Consider the following 17855-nt stretch of genomic DNA (forward strand, 5'->3'; position numbering starts at 1 on the left):
TGACCAGATCTTTATTGTACGGCAAATCCTTCAAAAATGCCGTGAATACCAGGTCCCAGCGCACCATCTATTCGTTGATTTCAAGGCGGCATACGACAGTATAGACCGCTTAGAGCTATGGAAAATTATGGACGAGAACAGCTTCCCTGGGAAGCTTTATCTTTATCTTTATTGTTGTTGCATCAACAGGCTACATTTGGCTCCAATGATGTATAGTATTTGAAAAAAAGTGAACATCAAAAGATGGTGTCAAGGGATAATACAAAATAGGTATAAAACATTTAAACAAGCAGTCATTGTTTTCGTCTGATTATATCTGCGAAGAACGATAAAAATCTTCGGCGTAACATGCTCCGTGTGGCGTGGAAATCGAAGAGTGCTGCGACTCTGTTGAAGACACGCTGTAGGCCACATATAGCTCCATGCATGCCATAATTTGTACGACGAAAGGGCAGTCTCAACATATGGCTGTTACGGAGCATGCGTGGCTGGACGTTCAGGTCTATTTGTTCCAACATAACTCCACAGTCGATTCGTCCCTGCAGGGTATCGGCGATCATAATGGCTTTGTCGACATCTCTCCTTGAGCGAAGTAGCTCCAAGTTGATCAACTGACATCGGTTTTCGTAGCTCGGTAGGCGAAACGGATCCAGCCAAGGTAGTCTACGAAGCGCGAATCGAAGGAAACGGCGTTGAACAGACGGACTCCAGACCACAGAACAGTACTCTAGAGTCGAGCGCACCAGGGAGCAATAGAGAGCTTTTAAACAGTATATGTCGGTGAAATACTTCGCAACTCTGAAGATGAATCCCATAGTTCTGGATGCTTTGTCGACGATGAATGAGATGTGTTGCTTGAATACTAGTTGCGAGTCTAGGATCACGCCGAGGTCCTTTATATGGCTCATTCGCTCTATTTCTGTACCAAGAAGGCTGTACACCCGATTCTTTTTTTACACGGGGGATGCGTTCCGTGTAAAAAAAGTTCTCAGTTCAAAATTTGAAAATCCGTGTAAAAAAAGTTTTATGATCCCTCGACGAATCATGCAAAATGGAACAACTTTGCAAAAATTTTGTATGGGATTTTTTTTACACGGCCGTGTAAAAAAAATCCGTGTAAAAACAGAATCGAGTGTAGTTGCAAACGATGGGCTGTTTTTTTTTTTCGCGAAAACGTGATGACAGAACATTTGGCCGGGTTTACCACCATTCGGTTTGGAGAGCAATAAACCACGAAGCGATCTAGTTGACGTTGTAAGAGCTGACAATCGGCGATACTATTGTAACGAAATAAGGACCTTCTTTGCGATGTAGCTTTTTAACATGTATGTAATGGAGTGGAAATGGAGTGCAAATGTCCCGAGCGGAATATTAAGACGCTTCTACCACGATATATGAAGTGTTCTAAGCCGACGGCGCGGCACTGGTCTTTCGGGTTTTTAGTTCAAACACTCAATTACGGTTAGAACAAAACTTTATTATTTATGTTTCACTTGTTTGTACAATTATAAACTTCTTTTACATTTTAGCACTTATTCATTACAATTATTACAATTAACACTTTTTGTATTATTATAAACTCGAATATTTTCCTTTTTACAAACTTTTGCACTATTTTCCGTATGACAATGTCTTTCCCAGAGATACTAACACTTTTTATTTATCGATACTTATTCTGAGACTCTAACACCGATTTTCGATTTTGCCGCGACGGACTATTTAACCATTGACGAATACATAGACCGAAATGTCCGGTACAAAGCCATCAGAAAATCGGGCACCATGTCTTCTTCTTCATTTTAAAGAAAATACCCCTCGTGGGTGACGAATTACATTATACATAAATAAATATTTTACGAGCGCTGACTTACCCCTCTCGACGTTTTGACAGTTTGTCTGTTTGTTTTTCTCCCTCACCTGTCGTCGTTTCGGTTTTGCATCGTATCGTTTTGTATCCGTTTTGTTTGTTTTGTTTTTCGAAGGGCAGTGCTCGTTCCGCTCGTTCCGCGCCTTGTAGATCCGTTCTTGCACCTTGAAATAGTGATTTCTCTGGGATTAAAAACGCGAAGAATATTCAGATCCTCACGTGAGGAGGTTACTGATTGCAATCGTGTTTCCGCGCGTATCGGTTCGCTCAAATAATGCAGCAGATGCAGTTTGGGGAACAAGATCCAGCATCAAACTACTGGAGTACTAAATTTCATCATGCCGGCATTTATCACGCATCGGAATAGGTTGGAACTGCTGGAGTGCAGCATAGAATGTGAACATTTTGAATGCCGAATACAACCAAACCGAGAAATTCTTTTTTGCGATGATGCCCGCTTGAAACGTTTACACTGCGCGAGGAATACGGGAGGAATCTATTGGCGAAATTTTGCGCAAGGGCAGCAACGATATCCGACATCAGGATAATTTTCTGGTAAGTTCGTAAAAAAACGTTCCTCTTTTGTAAATGATGACTGTTTTTGTTTTTCGTACAGAACAATCCCGACTCGAAAGTAGTCATACTTGGCGAGTATTGCTATTCGATGGCCATGATTTTCGGAGCTGACTGCTGATCAAGCCGAAAGGTACCGTTGGTAAATGTGGGAAAACAAACAACAAATCGCCACCGTCTTCCGTAGCAATGCGTGCAACACCCTGATCGCAACATCGGCGTAAACGAAGTGGTTCTTTTTTAGCGCTAGGACATCAGCAAAAACCCTATCAAACTTGTGCAGTTCATGCATAGGATCGAACGGCAGTGGGCTGATATTGGTACCCGAGGGAAAAGAGCACCATACCCCGATGTTCTGGCTTCAAAGGATAAGACGAACCAGTAGTATAAAATCAGTTGTGCGAGTTTCTCAAGAAAAGCCCCGCAATGCGATTCTGGTCGATTGTGGTCACTCGGTGTTGCAAGTATTAGTCTATTTTCTTATGAAGAAAAGCTACAGCAGCCTGGCGAATCACATCAAAAACGGATTTCAGATGAAGTTTTACCGATCCCTGATCAAGCAAATGGTAAGGCTTAATTATTTCAATATGCATTATTTCATTTATTCCTTTCTTTTCTCTATTTCATTCTACAAAACTTAGATTGAGAGAGCTAAGGTACGGACGAGGTAACGGATGCCCACCAACAGCATTAAACTGTTGCTAAACATGAACAATTGCTACATGAACGAAATTGACGGTCGCTCAACGATGCAACGTATCAATTTGGAAGCGAGTTGTTCTAGCGAGTTAAAGCCACCGTGGAAAAATCTACTGCCCGATTCCAGTTTAGCTGACCGAGCCGATATCAAGAAAAAAATCAATATACGTTATCATGTATGTTAGTAATAAAACCCAAAAATTTATGAAAATAAAATTAAATAATTAAATGGGAACAAAAAATAATCAATTTTGAATGTGAAGAATTTGATTTGGGCGAACTGAAATTGAAAAGGCACATGTTAATTTGAAAATGACGCAACCTGTTATTTTGACAATACTAATATATGATTTCAATGTAAAATAAACATTTCATTTTGAGAGGAAAATTTTGTTTTGAAAGTTTTAGCTCTTGTCAAAGTGCTTTTCGAAGTGACATTTTTGTTTTGGTAGATTTAACAGTCCTATACTTTCTACTGAAAATCACTAACTAATTTTCTCAAGTTTACCAACGTTTTTTCATTTTTACCATGACAAGCAGAATTATCCCCATCACCCGCACCCTCAACAGCCGCATATTTACGGTATGTACGGTGTTCCCCAGGCTGCCATACAGCACTTCAAACCCATGAATCAGGACGACCGATTGGATGGACTAAGGAATTTAACCGTTCTTCTGGCCAATTTCAAAACAGAACTGCAACTTTTCCTCATTGATGATGACTGTGGAATTCTGGCCATGTTGTTCCCCGTTTTGAATCTTTGCCACGCACACGAGTATCACGTTTGGAAACAATTGAATTTCCCTATCATTCCTGAGATGTTGCGACGACGCGAGATAATCACAATTAGTGATGTTTGCCGCGGATGATCCGATCAGAAGAATCTACCCACTTGTATTGGCGTGCGAATGTTATTTTGGTAAGCCTGCATAATTTTTGGAGGATTTTTTATAATCAATAATTATTCATTATTTTTCAGATCGAATAGCTCAAAGCAAAAAAGTCTCGCCCAAAAATGATCTACAACTCGTATTTATTTGGTGCTAAATGAATAATTGTCGGTGAAAGCCAAAGGTCAAAACCAGCTAGTTGAAGATAGGGTCAAAACCAGCCGCATGCATCTATTCTGTGTGTTCCAGCACGTCCAGCTCTACCGTCCTATTTGGAAGACACTCAAGCACAGGATTACCACCAGCCGCACACTTCCAGCTCCGGTTCAGCGAGTACTAGGTCCCGATTCTGTACTTCCAGGGTGCTCCATGATCGATCGCACAACATTAGTATTTCTATCGCATGTTTTTTTAATAAAGATTATAACAAAAACCGAAATTATACTATACTATAAATACTTTCATTCTGTTTTTTTTAATTGTTAGAAAAAATAAAAACAATCTAAAATAACCTTGAAACCATCTTCAATTCCAAAGTAATCTGAACAGTCATAAAGCTTACTTATACTAAAGAACGATTTTTTCAAAGTTATACTATCTCCATATTGTTGGATTGAAAACGAGTTTGGGGTCAACCAGGCGAATAGCCATTTAGAATGACTTTTAAACTATTTAGTATAAACTTATTTCTGAGTGTACCAATGAACTAACCAACCAATTAATCAATCGAGCAACTAACCAAACAACCGACCCACCAATCAAGCAACCAATCATTCAACCAACTAACAAATCGTTAATCATAAAAAGCTCTGTGAGATATCGTAGACGCCCCCGAATGTCCCTGGTTGCTGTGGCATCTCTTTGATGGCTCATTCTTTCTTCAGGTCTCATCGGTAATGCATAGTTTTCTCTATAGCTGATGGGAAAATGTCTGGTAGCAAATAGCAAGCCTCGATAAAATTTACTATATTTCCGTAAACGCATAATAGTTGGATTTAAAAAATTATCGAATGACTAGGTAAAACCGTAACTGCTTCCAGACATTGAACTGAAATTCCGTTCTTAGCAAACCATGAAACTTTGGTAACCAATACCTTCTTCTTCTTATTGGCATTACATCCCCACACTGGGACAGAGCCGCCTCGCAGCTTAGTGTTCATTAAGCACTTCCACAGTTATTAGTGAGCTAGCTACCAATCAACCAAGCAATCAATGAAACAACCAACTAATCAACCAATCAAAGAACCAATTAATTCACCATTCAAGCAATCAATAAAACTACTAATCAACTAAACAAGCAACCAGATAAGCAACTAACCAATCAAGCAACCAACCATTCAAGCAAGCTACCAATCAACCAACCAGCTATTCAACCAACTAACCAAACATTCAACCATTCAAGCAAGCTACCAACCTATTAAGCAACTAACCAATCAACCAACCATTCAAGCAACTAACAAATCAAGCAACCATCCAACCAATCATTCAACCATTCAAGCAAGTTATCAATCAAGACAAAATTTTCAAAACGACTTATCTGCTTTTGTAAACAAAGATTCAAACGACGATTTGACGAATCTGATAGCTCTCCCACGCAAACTAACACCATCAATAGGTAGGTGAAGGTTTCCGCTACCTGTTGATGGTGTTGGTTTGCGTGGGAGAGCTATCAGATTCGTCAAATCGTCGTTTGAATCTTTGTTTACAAAAGCAGATAAGTCGTTTTGAAAATTTTGTCTTGCAATCAACCAACCAATAAAGCAAGCAACCAATTAATCAATCAAGAACCAATCAACCATATAACCAACGAATCAAGTAACCTACTAACCAATCGAGCTACCAATCAATAAACCTTCCAACTAATTGACCAATCATAAAACCAACTGATCCACCATTCTAGCAATCAACAAAACAACTAATCAACTAACCAGCCGACCTACCAATCAAAAAGCAATCAATAAACCAACCAACTAATTGACCAATCGGAAGGCCAACTGATCCACCATTCAAGCAACCAACAAAACAACTGATCATTCAACCAACCAAGCAAGCTACAAATCAATAAATCAAGCAACCAATTAACCAATCAACCAACTAATCAATCAAGAATCAATCAACCAAAAAACAAACATCAAGTAACCAGCTAACCAATCAAGCAAACAATCATTCAAGCCCACTTCCAATCAATCAAGCAACCATTAACCTATCAAACAACCAACCATTCAAGCAAGCTACTAATCAACCAACCAACCATTGAACCAACTAACCAAACAAGCAACCAAACATTCAACCACTCAAGCAAGCTACCAATCAATCAAGCAACCAATTAACAAATCAAGCAACTAACCAATCAACCAACAAAGCAACCAATTAGTCAAATAACTAACGAATCAAGTAACCAACTAACCAATCGAGCAACCAACCATTCAAGCCCACTTCCAATCAATAAAGCAACCATCCAATCAAGCAATCAACCATTTATGCAAGCTACTAATGAACTAACAAACCTATCAAGCAACTAACCCATCAACCAACCATCCAAGCAACTAATTAATCAACCAACCATTCAAGCAAGCTATCAATCAATCAAGCAAGCAACTAATCAACAATATAACCAACGAATCAAGTAACCTACTAACCAATCGAGCTACCAATCAAAACACAATCAATAAACCAACCAACAAATAGACCAACCAAACAACCAACTGATCCACCATTCAAGCAACCAACAAAACAACTAATCAACTAACCAGCCGACCAACCAATCATTCAACCATTATTTAAGCAAGCTACCAATCAATAAATCAAGCAACCAATTAACCAATCAACCAACCAAACAATCAAGCAACTAATCAATCAAACAACAAACGAATCAAGTAATCAACTAACCAATCAAGCAGCCAACCATTCAAGCAAGCTACCAACCAACAATTCAACCAACTAACCAAACATTCAACCATTCAAGGAAGCTACCAATCAATCAAGCAACGAATTAACCATCAAGCAACTAACCATTCAACCAACAAAGCAACCAATCAACCAAATAACTAACGAATCAAGTAACCAGCTAACCAATCAAGCAACTAACCATTCAACCAACAAAGCAACCAATCAATCAAATAACTAACGAATCAAGTAACCAGCTAACCAATCGAGCAACCTACTATTCAAGCCCACTTCCAATCAATCAAGCAACAAACCAATCAATCAACCAACCAATAAACCATTTGAGCAAGCTACCAATGAACTAGTGGGCCCTCCTTAGCCGTGCGGTAAGACGCGCGGCTACAAAGCAAGACCATGCTGAGGGTGGCTGGGTTCGATTCCCGGTGCCGGTCTAGGTAATTTTCGGATTGGAAATTGTCTCGACTTCCCTGGGCATAAAAGAATCATCGTGCTAGCCTCATGATATACGAATGCTAAAATGGTAACCTGGCTTAGAAACCTCGCAGTTAATAACTGTGGAAGTGCTTAATGAACACTAAGCTGCGAGGCGGCTCTGTCCCAGTGTGGGGATGTAATGCCAATAAGAAGAAGACCAATGAACTAACCAACCAATAAGCATCTAATCAATCAACCAACCCACCAATCAAGCAACCAACCATTCAAGCTAGCTACCAATCAACCAAGCAAACAATGTACCAAGCAATCAACTAATCCACCATTCAAGCAACCAACAAAACAACTAATCAACTAACCAGCCGACTTACCAATCAACCAATCATTCAACCATTCAAGCCGGAGGGGATTCTTTCGGGAATCCTGGGGAAATTCATTCGGGATTATTCTTTAAAACGAGATAGTTTTTTTTTCTCTGTACAATTCCTGAGCGTTTCTAAATTCCTTTCAATATCAATAAACCTAACTGCCAGCTTTTGTGCTTTCCGATAAATTGCACACGCAAAACAACAAATTTACTTCGTTCCTGTTGGTGCAGGACATTCGAATCGTGTGTTGGAGTTGGTAGTAAGTCTTTGCAGGAAAGTTTTGCCGATTACGTTGGTGAGTCGCCTACGTTGGTTCCGGCAATGGCATATGTCGTACTGTTACGGGATCTGGATTGACCCGAGTGGGAAATCGATCGCGATGGAATATTCCTGGGAAATGCAACCGGTTGTCTGGAATAATTAACGGCTGGTGTAAGACTATTGAGATTCACCATGGTGTTATCCGTGGTGGCATTTGTCTTTTCCGTCGAGGACGTCTTCTCGTACAGCGTCGTGGACCGCCTTGGCATCATGCCGCCGGAACTGGGCCCAACCGTCCGGTTGCCGTTGCTAGGGTCGAACTTGCCCGTGGTCGTACTGGTGGTACGCGGTTTCGCCAGGCTGGGATCGATGAATTATCTGCCGATGTGATTGATTTGGTGCGACGACGCCGGCCTCTGGTTTTGTGCGGCTAATCTGGCCGTGTTCTCCTTTATGGTGTTCTGTCGTTTGAAATTACTGCTAACTGACATCCGTTCCGAGATGCCACTGCTGGCCTTCGAGCTGTGATTATTACTGCCGGAGTTGTCAACCGCCGTGGGACCGGACCCAATGGCTGCCGATGCATCGCGTTGTTGCCACCGCCACCAGGCAGCGGTCACTGCTGCTGTCGGTCCGACACGTAAGGTTACACTGTCACTGGAGGCTCGTTTGATAGGTTTTGTGCTCGATGCAGATATTAATATTATACTTCGATGCACACCTCGGTACCTGGGACTTTGCTCTTGGGGGTAGCTAGCGGCGGCACCCTCATTGCCGGCGATATTACGTAGTGACAGAGACGATCCGGGCCGGGAGCCGTCGGACTCGGGGTCCGTACTCTTTCTTCCGAGTAGCAGATAAATGGTCAAAACATCAACAACGCTCACGACAAGCAAACACTTTGTTTAAATAAAATGAATAAAATCAACCGAAAAAGTTGTGCGACACGCGAGGGAAAAACATTGAACTGTCATGACAGATGATGTCATGATGCAATAGGGGATTGTTCAAAAATTACGTCCATCGTTTTTCGGAATTTTCAACCCCCCTCCCCCCCTCATGTCACAAACTGTCACAAATTAATGAACCCCCCCTCCCCCTGTACGTACATGTGTCATTTTTTATTTTGGTGATTATTTAAGTTTTTCTTTTTCCTACACTACTTTTACAATAGCATAGTGAGTTATGTCCCTTACTAACAGTTTGAATGTATGTTTTTAAAATGCAAATTGTCCCTAAAATACTTTCAATTTTTTTTAGGGTGGACGTCACAAAAGACGAACCCCCTCCCTCCCCCTGTCACAAACTGTCACAAAATTTGGACCCCCCCTCCCCCCCTCAAACCTTGGACGTAATTTTTGAACGACCCCTAGACTCTGATCGTAGCCAAAAACATATCAGAGGTAAACAAAAATGAAAATGACAACTGTTGTCAAACTGACGTGGTTCGAATTGAGGGGCTTCTCAATGGTCCAGTGATTGTAATAATTGTAATCCGTCACTCCCCAGGGGTATATAGTGGTGCCCGGAAAAATGGCCACCCCTCCGTCTATGTATTCGTCAATGATTTAACTGTTCACTTTTTTTTTTTTTCAAGAAGTTAATTAATTTAAACTTAGATCTCGATTCGTGCACTAGTCACGAGTGTCGAGGTGTCTAAGGGACAACCCTGATTCAATTGGAGTGTTCGGTAGGCCGGCTAGGGAAACCTAGAAAGCGCCGAATTCCAATAAAGGTGCTGCTGAATATTTGGGACTGACCCCGAGCTTGGAAAAGCGCACGGTATTTATAGTCAATCCGAGTTCTGAATTTCATAATGATTTCATGAATTGCATCAGACTGGACTTTGGACCCCACGGAAGGTCCAAGAATCCTTAAATAACGTAACCATTTTCCTCATCCCACATTTATCTATTCAGACTATGTGGTTTTAATTTAAACTTCGTAAATATCCTCAAGTTTTGGCTTCCATTCATTACTCAACTTTGCATTCTTTATGGATGCTCCCTAAAGTTCTTTTGCACGAAATGCTTGATCAGCTTATTTGAAAAATCCATAAATTCCGAAACAACTTCCTTTTTATTCCAAATTTTTACAATTGTTATTTAATTTCTTGTTATAGATTAGCTAATTCAGCCTTAATATTGGACTTCCATACTTTACGAAACTTTGCCCCCTTTTTTGGATGTCCCCTTTGAAATTCTCTTGGAAAAATTCTGTTCTCTTTCCATTCTCTGAAACTCTCTTATTTCGAGCACACATTCAAGTGGCTACTTCAATTTACTAATGTATTAATTCATATATTTTTTTGTATAAAATGAGTATCTCTAAGTCCAGCCCCTTTCTTTACACCTAAACTTGAACATTGCTGTCTCACAGAGTAATGTTCAACAAGTCCCAAATGCTTCATAATGTATGATACTACTAAACCAACGGAGTTGTGAAAACATTCACTTAAAAATCTGTATTCGAACCCAGCATGGGTTCTTTGTAAAACAGCGCACCATACCGCCGAGCTATTAACAGCTACCGCTTGTATTACTCTTTGATTTTAAGTATACTCTTAAAAATCAATCAATCAATATTTTTCTCTTTCTTTCAACTGGGCTTTGAATTAAATTCCCCTTTCCCTAAAGAATTTTCCGAACCACTCAGACCCCAATATCAATATTTCCTTTCAAGTTTATATTGGTAAGAACAAAATCATGTTCTCTCTGTTTTTCATACTTGGCAACAAACCCCTTTATATCAATACACCTGTATACGTGTATGTAGATTTAATGAAGACTCTTAGGGCCGATGCCCACGTAGCGTTTTTTCAACGCTGCGTGCCCGTGGCGTTGAAAAAACGTAGGTGTGCATCAGCGCGGCGACCCTGCGTTATCGCTTTTTCTCGATTCTCACCTGCGTCGTTTTACCGCCGTGTGCACTCTGCGTCGAAAAGACGCTACGTGGGCATCGGGCCTTATTGTCTCTCTCATTTTGGCTAAGTTATTATTCCACGCTCCTCACCCAAACAAATTTTTTCCTTAGTGTCCTATACATATGCGCCAATGCATCATCATCAATGACGATCGCGGCTATGTACCGCTATATCGTACACTGTCCAATATTGCACGTTTGAACATGTCAATCCACCGCGCTCCAGTTAAGTAAATCTGACTAAGCTGTTTTCGACGGTTTCGCCAAACCGTGATAAGGGTATGCGATATTTCACATAACTTTTAAATTGATGAAAGTAAATTAACCCAACAATTCCTACATGCAACATTTTAAATTTATGTTGATTGCTTAAATTACTTTGCGTTGAGTAATTGAATATATTCGGCCTTGTTTTTACAATATCTAACTGCCATCAGTATTTAAAATTGTTTTAGGAAGGTGTCGGCACATAAGGCTGTGCACTATGTATTTCCAGAAAGATTTTAAGGTCATCTGCGTAAGACAACCGAGGACATTTGATAACGAGGTGTACATCGTTGAAAAAATCAGGAAGGTCAGTGGTCCTAGATGACTCCCTTGTGGTATACCGGATGGTGCATGAAAACTTTTAGAGGTGCATTCCCCAATAGCTACGGTTAGATGGCGGTCAGAAAGATACGAATGAAACCAGTTCAACAGACTGTCTCTGAATCCGAATCGGTCCAGTTTTGCAATGGCTAATGAGTGATTAATCTTATCGAAAGCTGCAGAGAGGTCAGTATAAATAACATCCGTTTGAGCCAGTTCTGTAAGACTGTTTGAGACGTGGGACGTGAGTCACAGTAAATTGGTGGAAGTTGAGCGACCGAAAGTAAATCCGTGCTGATCATCACTATGAAGTGGCTTACAGCGTAAAAACAGTGGTTCCATAATGACGAGTTCGAACAGCTTCGAAGCGGCACACAATGACGTAATCCTTCGATAGTTGTTCACATCGCGTTTGTCTCCCTTTTTGTGGACTGGGAACATTAGTGCAAACTTCCAGCAGGAGGGGAAAATACTATTGATGATCGAAGATCTGAACAAGAAAAGAAGTGGAACGAGCAAACTCTCGATATGCCTTTTGATGAAGACGGCCGGTACGCCGTCGGGTCCGGGATTATTTGACGATTTTAACTGATTTGCGGCTCTCAGGATCATGTCATAATCGATGTTGAATGCACCCAAAGACTGGTTGTTTAGGGGAACGTTCCCTGCTGCGATAGAGACTTGGCTGTCACTCATCCTTTCGTCACTGAAAACGCTCGCGAATTTTTCGGCAAATAGGCGGCAAACTTCCTGAGTAGTTAAGGTGATTCCACCATTCAAATTCATTGTCGATGGAAGCCCGGATTCCTTGCGCTGTTCGTTGACGTAGTTCCAGATTTTGGTTTAGATTCGAATTTGAGCTCAAGATCTCGTTGGTACCGTGCAAAGCTTTGCCGACATGCTCGTTGGTATTCATGATTAAGCCTCACATAATGGTTTCTTAGAGGTAGCGTTCGATGTTTTGAGAAAATTCTAAAAGCTGCTCTCTTAGTGGACTTCATTTTTCGTAGTTCAGTCGAGAACCATGGAGGGTGCGATCCTTTCTGCGATCTCTTTGGCACGTGTCGGTCAATTACATACGCCAAGATGTGCGAGAAAGTTAGAGCGGAGCTTTCAACGTTGTTGGGGTCCAGAACGGTTAACCAGTCAATGCTGGTAAGCACGTTCGCGATACTGCAGTGGTCGGCTTTCGAAAAGTTATAGGAAACAGAAGAGGGATGAGCATTGCTAACAGGTATTTGAAGGTTTTCGAAAGTCAGCGGGGGGTGATGAGGAACATGTTTTACAAGAGGACAAGGTGCCACCGAAATCAAGGGTGCTTTATCTTGGATGGAAACAAAGCACAGGTCCAACGTGCGAAGGTTCTCGTTCGCTACGTTATTAATCTGGGTTAGCCTTGCTACGCTGTAGCTATCAAGGAGTCCAGCGACACCAGTATGATATTGCGAGTGTTCAGGGTCTGGATACAGAAAGATGCAAATCTCGTCAATCGGAGATGCTGTTTCTAATATAGTGAAGACGGACTGACAGTGAGCGTCAATAAGGTGATTATCTCCAACTAGATCCGGGGCGATGTACAGCGCGCACAAAAACAATTTACGGTCGCCCAATTTTAAGGATATCCAGATTTGTTCTAGACAGGCCCAAGAAGCGTTTTCAATAGTCGTCGCTTTCAGGCCGGATTGAACTGCTACCATAACTCCACCCCCGGTGGACTTCCGGCTGTTTAACGGATTTCTATCGCAGCGGAAAACCTCATAATCAGATCCGAACACCTGACAAGAAGCTTACCAGACTGATCAAAGCAACGGTGGATGGTGTGCAAAACTGTGTGAAGATTTCGGGCAAAAACTCCAGTTCGTTCGAATCGCGCCGAGGACTAAGACAAGGCGATGGACTTTCGTGCTTGTTGTTCAACAGAAAAGCTAGAACAGCGGTTCTCAACCTGGGGTACATGTACCCCTGGGGTACCTTCGCTGGCCCTAGGGGTACCTCATACAAAAATGCGTAATGGCGGACGTATTACAATTCCAATCAAAACTCATTGATATAGTTTCGATAATTGTGTATTTTTATTTCAAAAATTTCTATTGTACATAATATGCAATGCGATCAATAAATCCCAATTGAATTCTACCTTCCACAACCAGCACAATGTATAAAGGGCTGCGGAACAAAAGATCGAACGAGCAAAACGTCGAATGAACAAAATTAATTTTTTCACTAATGCTCGGTTGCTTCGTTGCAAGAGGATTGAAAGCAACCTTCCAAGCATCTCGGAAGCCTTCTTCCAAGCAGCTTGAAGGCCTTCTTACAAGAGGCTCGGAAGCCTCCTGAGCAAGTCAGAAGCCTCCTTTCAAGTGATTAGGTTGCCTCCTTTCAAGAGGCATGGAATCCTCCTTTCAAGAGATGCGGTAGCCTACTTTCAAGAGGCTCGGAAGCCTTTTTCAAAAGGCTCAGAAGTCTTCTTTCAAGTGTCTGAAAAGCCTCTTTCCAAGAAGTTCGGAAGCCTATTTTCAAGAGGATCGGAAGCCTCCCTTTCAAGAAGCTCGAAAGACTTCTTTTCTAGAGGCTCAAAAGCCTCCTTTCAATATATTTTCAAGAGGCTCGGAAGCCTCATTTCAATATCTTTTCAAGAGGCTCGGAAGCTTCTTTTGAAAAGGCTCAGAAGCCTACTTTTAAGAGGCTCAGAAGTCTTCTTTCAAGAGACTCAAAAACCTCCTTCCAGGCTCAGAAGCCTCCTTCCAAGAGGCTCGGAAGGCTCCTTTCAAGAGGCTCGGAAGCCTCATTTCAAGAGGCTCAAAAGCATCCTTTCAAGATACTCAAAAGCCTCCTTCTAAGAGGCTCGGAAGCGTCCTTTCAAGAGGCTTGGAAGACTCCTTTCAAAAGGCACGTCCTTACAAGAGGCTCGGAAACCTCCTTCCAAAAGTCTCGGAAGCCTATTTTCAAGAAGCTCGGAAGCCTCCTTTCAAGAGGCTTAAAAATTCCTTCCAAGAAACTCAAAAGCATCCTTTCAAGAGGCTCAAAAGCATCCTTTCAAGAGGCTCAAAAGCCTCCCTCTAAAAGGCTCTGAAGTGTCCTTTCAAGAGGCTCGGAAGCCTTCTTTCAAGAGGCTCGGAAGCCTTCTTTCAAGAGGCTCGGAAGCCTTACGAGAGGCCCTCCTTTCAAGAGGCTCAAAATCCTACTTTTCTAGAGGCTCAAAATCCTCCTTTCAAGAGGCTCGGAAGCCTCCTTTCAAAATCCTTTCAAGAGGCTCAGAAGCCTTCTTTTAAGAGGCTCAAAAGCCTCCTTCCAAGAGGCTCCTATCAAGAGGCTCGGAAGACTCCTTTCAACATCCTTTTCAGAGGCTGGGAAGCTTTCTTCCAAAAGGCTCGGAAGTCTTGTTCCAAAAGGCTCGAAAGCCTTCTTTCAAAAGGCTCGGAAGCCTTCTTTCAAGAGGCTCGGAAGCCTCTTTTAAAGAGGTTTGGAAGTCTCCTTTCAAGATCCTTTCAAGAAGCTCAGAAACCTCCTTCCAGGCTCAGAAGCCTCCTTTCAATAGGCTCGGAAGCCCCCATTCAAGAGGCTCAGAATCCTTCTTTCAAGAGGCTCAGAAGTCTTCTTTCCAGTGGTTCGGAAGCCTTCTTTCAAGAGGCTTGGAAGCGTCGTTTTAAGCTGCAATGGAAGCTTTCCTTTTTAGTGGCTCAAAAACCGCCTTCAAGAGGCTCGGAAGCCTCTCTACAAGAGGCTCAGAAGCCTCTAATGAAGAGGCGCGGAAGTCTACTTCAAAGGGATTCAAAAGCTAGAAGGAGCTTCCCTTCAAAGGGCTCGGTATTATTCTTTCAAAAGGATTGGAAGCCTGGGCTCTTTTCGAGAGGCTCGGAAGCCTTCTTTCAAGAGGCTCGGAAGCCTCTTTTCAAGAGGTTTGGAAGTCTTCTTTCAAGATCCTTTCAAGAAGCTCAGAAACCTCCTTCCAGGCTCAGAAGCCTCCTTTCAATAGGCTCGGAAGGCTCCTTTCAAGAGGGTAGGAAGCCACATTTCAAGAGACTTAAAAGCATCCTTTCATGAGGCTGAAAAGCCTCCTTCTAAAAGTCTCGGAAGCCTCCTTTCAAGTGGCTCAGAAGCCTCCTCCTTTCAAGACGCTCGGAAGGCTCTTTTCGAGAGGCTCGGAAGCCTTTTTCCAAGAGGCTCAGAATCCTTCTTTCAAGAGGCTCAGAAGTCTTCTTTCAAGTGGTTCGGAAGCCTTCTTTCAAGAGGCTTGGAAGCGTCGTTTTAAGCTGCAAAGGAAGCTTCCTTTTTAGTGGCTCAAAAACCGCCTTCAAGAGGCTCGGAAGCCTCTCTACAAGAGGCTCAGAAGTCTCTAATGAAGAGGCGCGGAAGTCTACTTCAAAGGGATTCAAAAGCTAGAAGGAGCTTCCCTTCAAAGGGCTCGGTATTATTCTTTCAAAAGGATTGGAAGCCTAATATTTCGAGAGGGGGTACCTCAATTAATGCAAATGTTCCAAGGGGTACCTCTCATGAAAAAGGTTGAGAACCGCTGCGCTAGAAGGTGTCATGCGAAGAGCTGGGTATAATAGCCGGGGTACGATTTTCAACGGATCCAGTCAATTTATTTGTTTCGCGGATGACATGGACATTGTCGGCCGAACATTTGCAAAGGTGGCAGAACTCTACACCCGCCTGAAACGTGAAGCAACAAAAGTTGGACTGGTGGTGATTGCGTCAAAGACAAAGTACATGCTTGTGGGCGGAACCGAGCGCGACAGGGCCCGCCTGGGAAGTGGTGTTACGATAGACGGGGATACCTTCGAGGTGGTCGAGGAATTCGTCTACCTTGGATCCTTGCTAACGGCTGATAACAATGTTAGTCGTGAAATACGAAGGCGCATCATCTGTGGAAGTCGGGCTTACTACGGGCTCCAGAAGAAACTGCGGTCAAAAAAGACGCTGATGAGACCGGTTGTCCTTTACGGATATGAAACATGGACAATGCTCGAGGAGGACTTGCCAGCGCTCTGAGTATTCGAGAGACGGGTGCTTAGGACCATCTTTGGCGGCGTGCACCAAGACGGTATGTGGCGGCGAAGAATGAACTCGCCCAGCTCTACGCAGCTGCGATCGAGGTGGGCAAATCAGGTGCAAAACGGCTTAGCGAGCTTGGGGCGCATTCGAGGATGGAGAGATGCGGCGAACCGTGTGTTGTGGGTGTAGTGTCAAATTGTTGATTCAGTGTTATCTGTTTAGATGTAAACTAAATAAATGAGGTACCCGAAGTATCAATGGTATGCTTTATCCAGCATTTGCCGTGCCTCAGTGGTAAATGGTATTAAATTTTTATTTTGCCTCTACCGTGCTGTGCCCTTATTCCGTTCACCTAAGACAAGCGCTATGTCTAAAAGCTCTAAAAAATAGCCGTTTAGTATTTTGAAGCTGCAATTTCGCTGCATAGTGTTATTTTCTATATACAATTGAAAATAAAATATGTTGGGATACATTCATAGACTTAGGCTCCAATAGTGAAAACAAAATTGACCAATTATGCGGTCCTAATTCCAATCGCCTGAAATGGCATTGTTCCTAATTCCGTTCATTCGTGTTCCTAATTCCAATCACCCGAAAAACATTTGATTTCTTGGAGATGCTAATACCAGGCATCATTTTTCTCACAAATCCATCTTTTCATTTATTATATTATTGCAAATAAAAAGCTTAAAATGTAATTTCCTTCCAAATTTTAAATACAAACAATGAAAGATATTTTCTTATATAGGCAAGAAATTTCCGGATAAAGCTTTTAAACAAGAACGCCACTATTAAATGGATTGTGCTGTTTAAAACTGTCCGTATTCTTCGAAAACCCTTTCTCAACATTTTCCAGCATTAACTTTATAAATCATCATTAAATCATTAACTGAAAAAACTATATTTTCCCGGCACGAGTTGAAAAAGGTCCCATAACCTTTTCGCGTAGAGTCGTTCCTTTCGGTCTGCCTGCTTGCGGGATAAAGTTTCAAATGTTCACCATTCATATGGTTTCATGTACGATGTATTTTTTCTTGCCATTGATTATATTCTCAAACACGGAATTTTCAGAATCCATCCTCCAAACCCGATGAACGGAATAAAGAACGAGTAGATTTAGATGTACCCTTATTCCGGTCAAGATATTTTGCACTTTTCTGCATTTTCTATCGGGAAAATACAGACAACAATTTGATAATACGCTATAATATTACCTGTTTTGTCTTGTTATGCTGCTGTGTTTGAAATCCAGGGCAAATTTTCACTTAAAAATGCTTAAATATTATGACAGACGTTCTTAGCAAGTGGGTTAATGAAAACAGTCAAAATGGCGCTCGTAGTGACGACCA

The 17855-nt window shown here is 41.9% G+C and overlaps 1 long non-coding RNA gene and 1 pseudogene across 1 annotated transcript; one reads left to right on the forward strand and one right to left on the reverse strand.

Annotated features, from left to right (window-relative positions):
- The first annotated feature begins 2118 nt into the window (after nucleotides 1-2118).
- LOC134223233 (uncharacterized) lies at nucleotides 2119-3629 on the forward strand. Its single transcript, XR_009982488.1, has 3 exons — nucleotides 2119-2422; nucleotides 2484-3006; nucleotides 3082-3629. It is a non-coding gene; the product is annotated as an uncharacterized LOC134223233 (long non-coding RNA).
- Nucleotides 3630-5750: 2121 nt separating this feature from the next.
- On the reverse strand, nucleotides 5751-8900 carry LOC134222388 (uncharacterized; annotated as a pseudogene).
- Nucleotides 8901-17855: the final 8955 nt, after the last annotated feature.

Source organism: Armigeres subalbatus, chromosome 3 (genome assembly GCF_024139115.2).
Source record: "Armigeres subalbatus isolate Guangzhou_Male chromosome 3, GZ_Asu_2, whole genome shotgun sequence".
NCBI lineage: Eukaryota > Metazoa > Arthropoda > Insecta > Diptera > Culicidae > Armigeres > Armigeres subalbatus.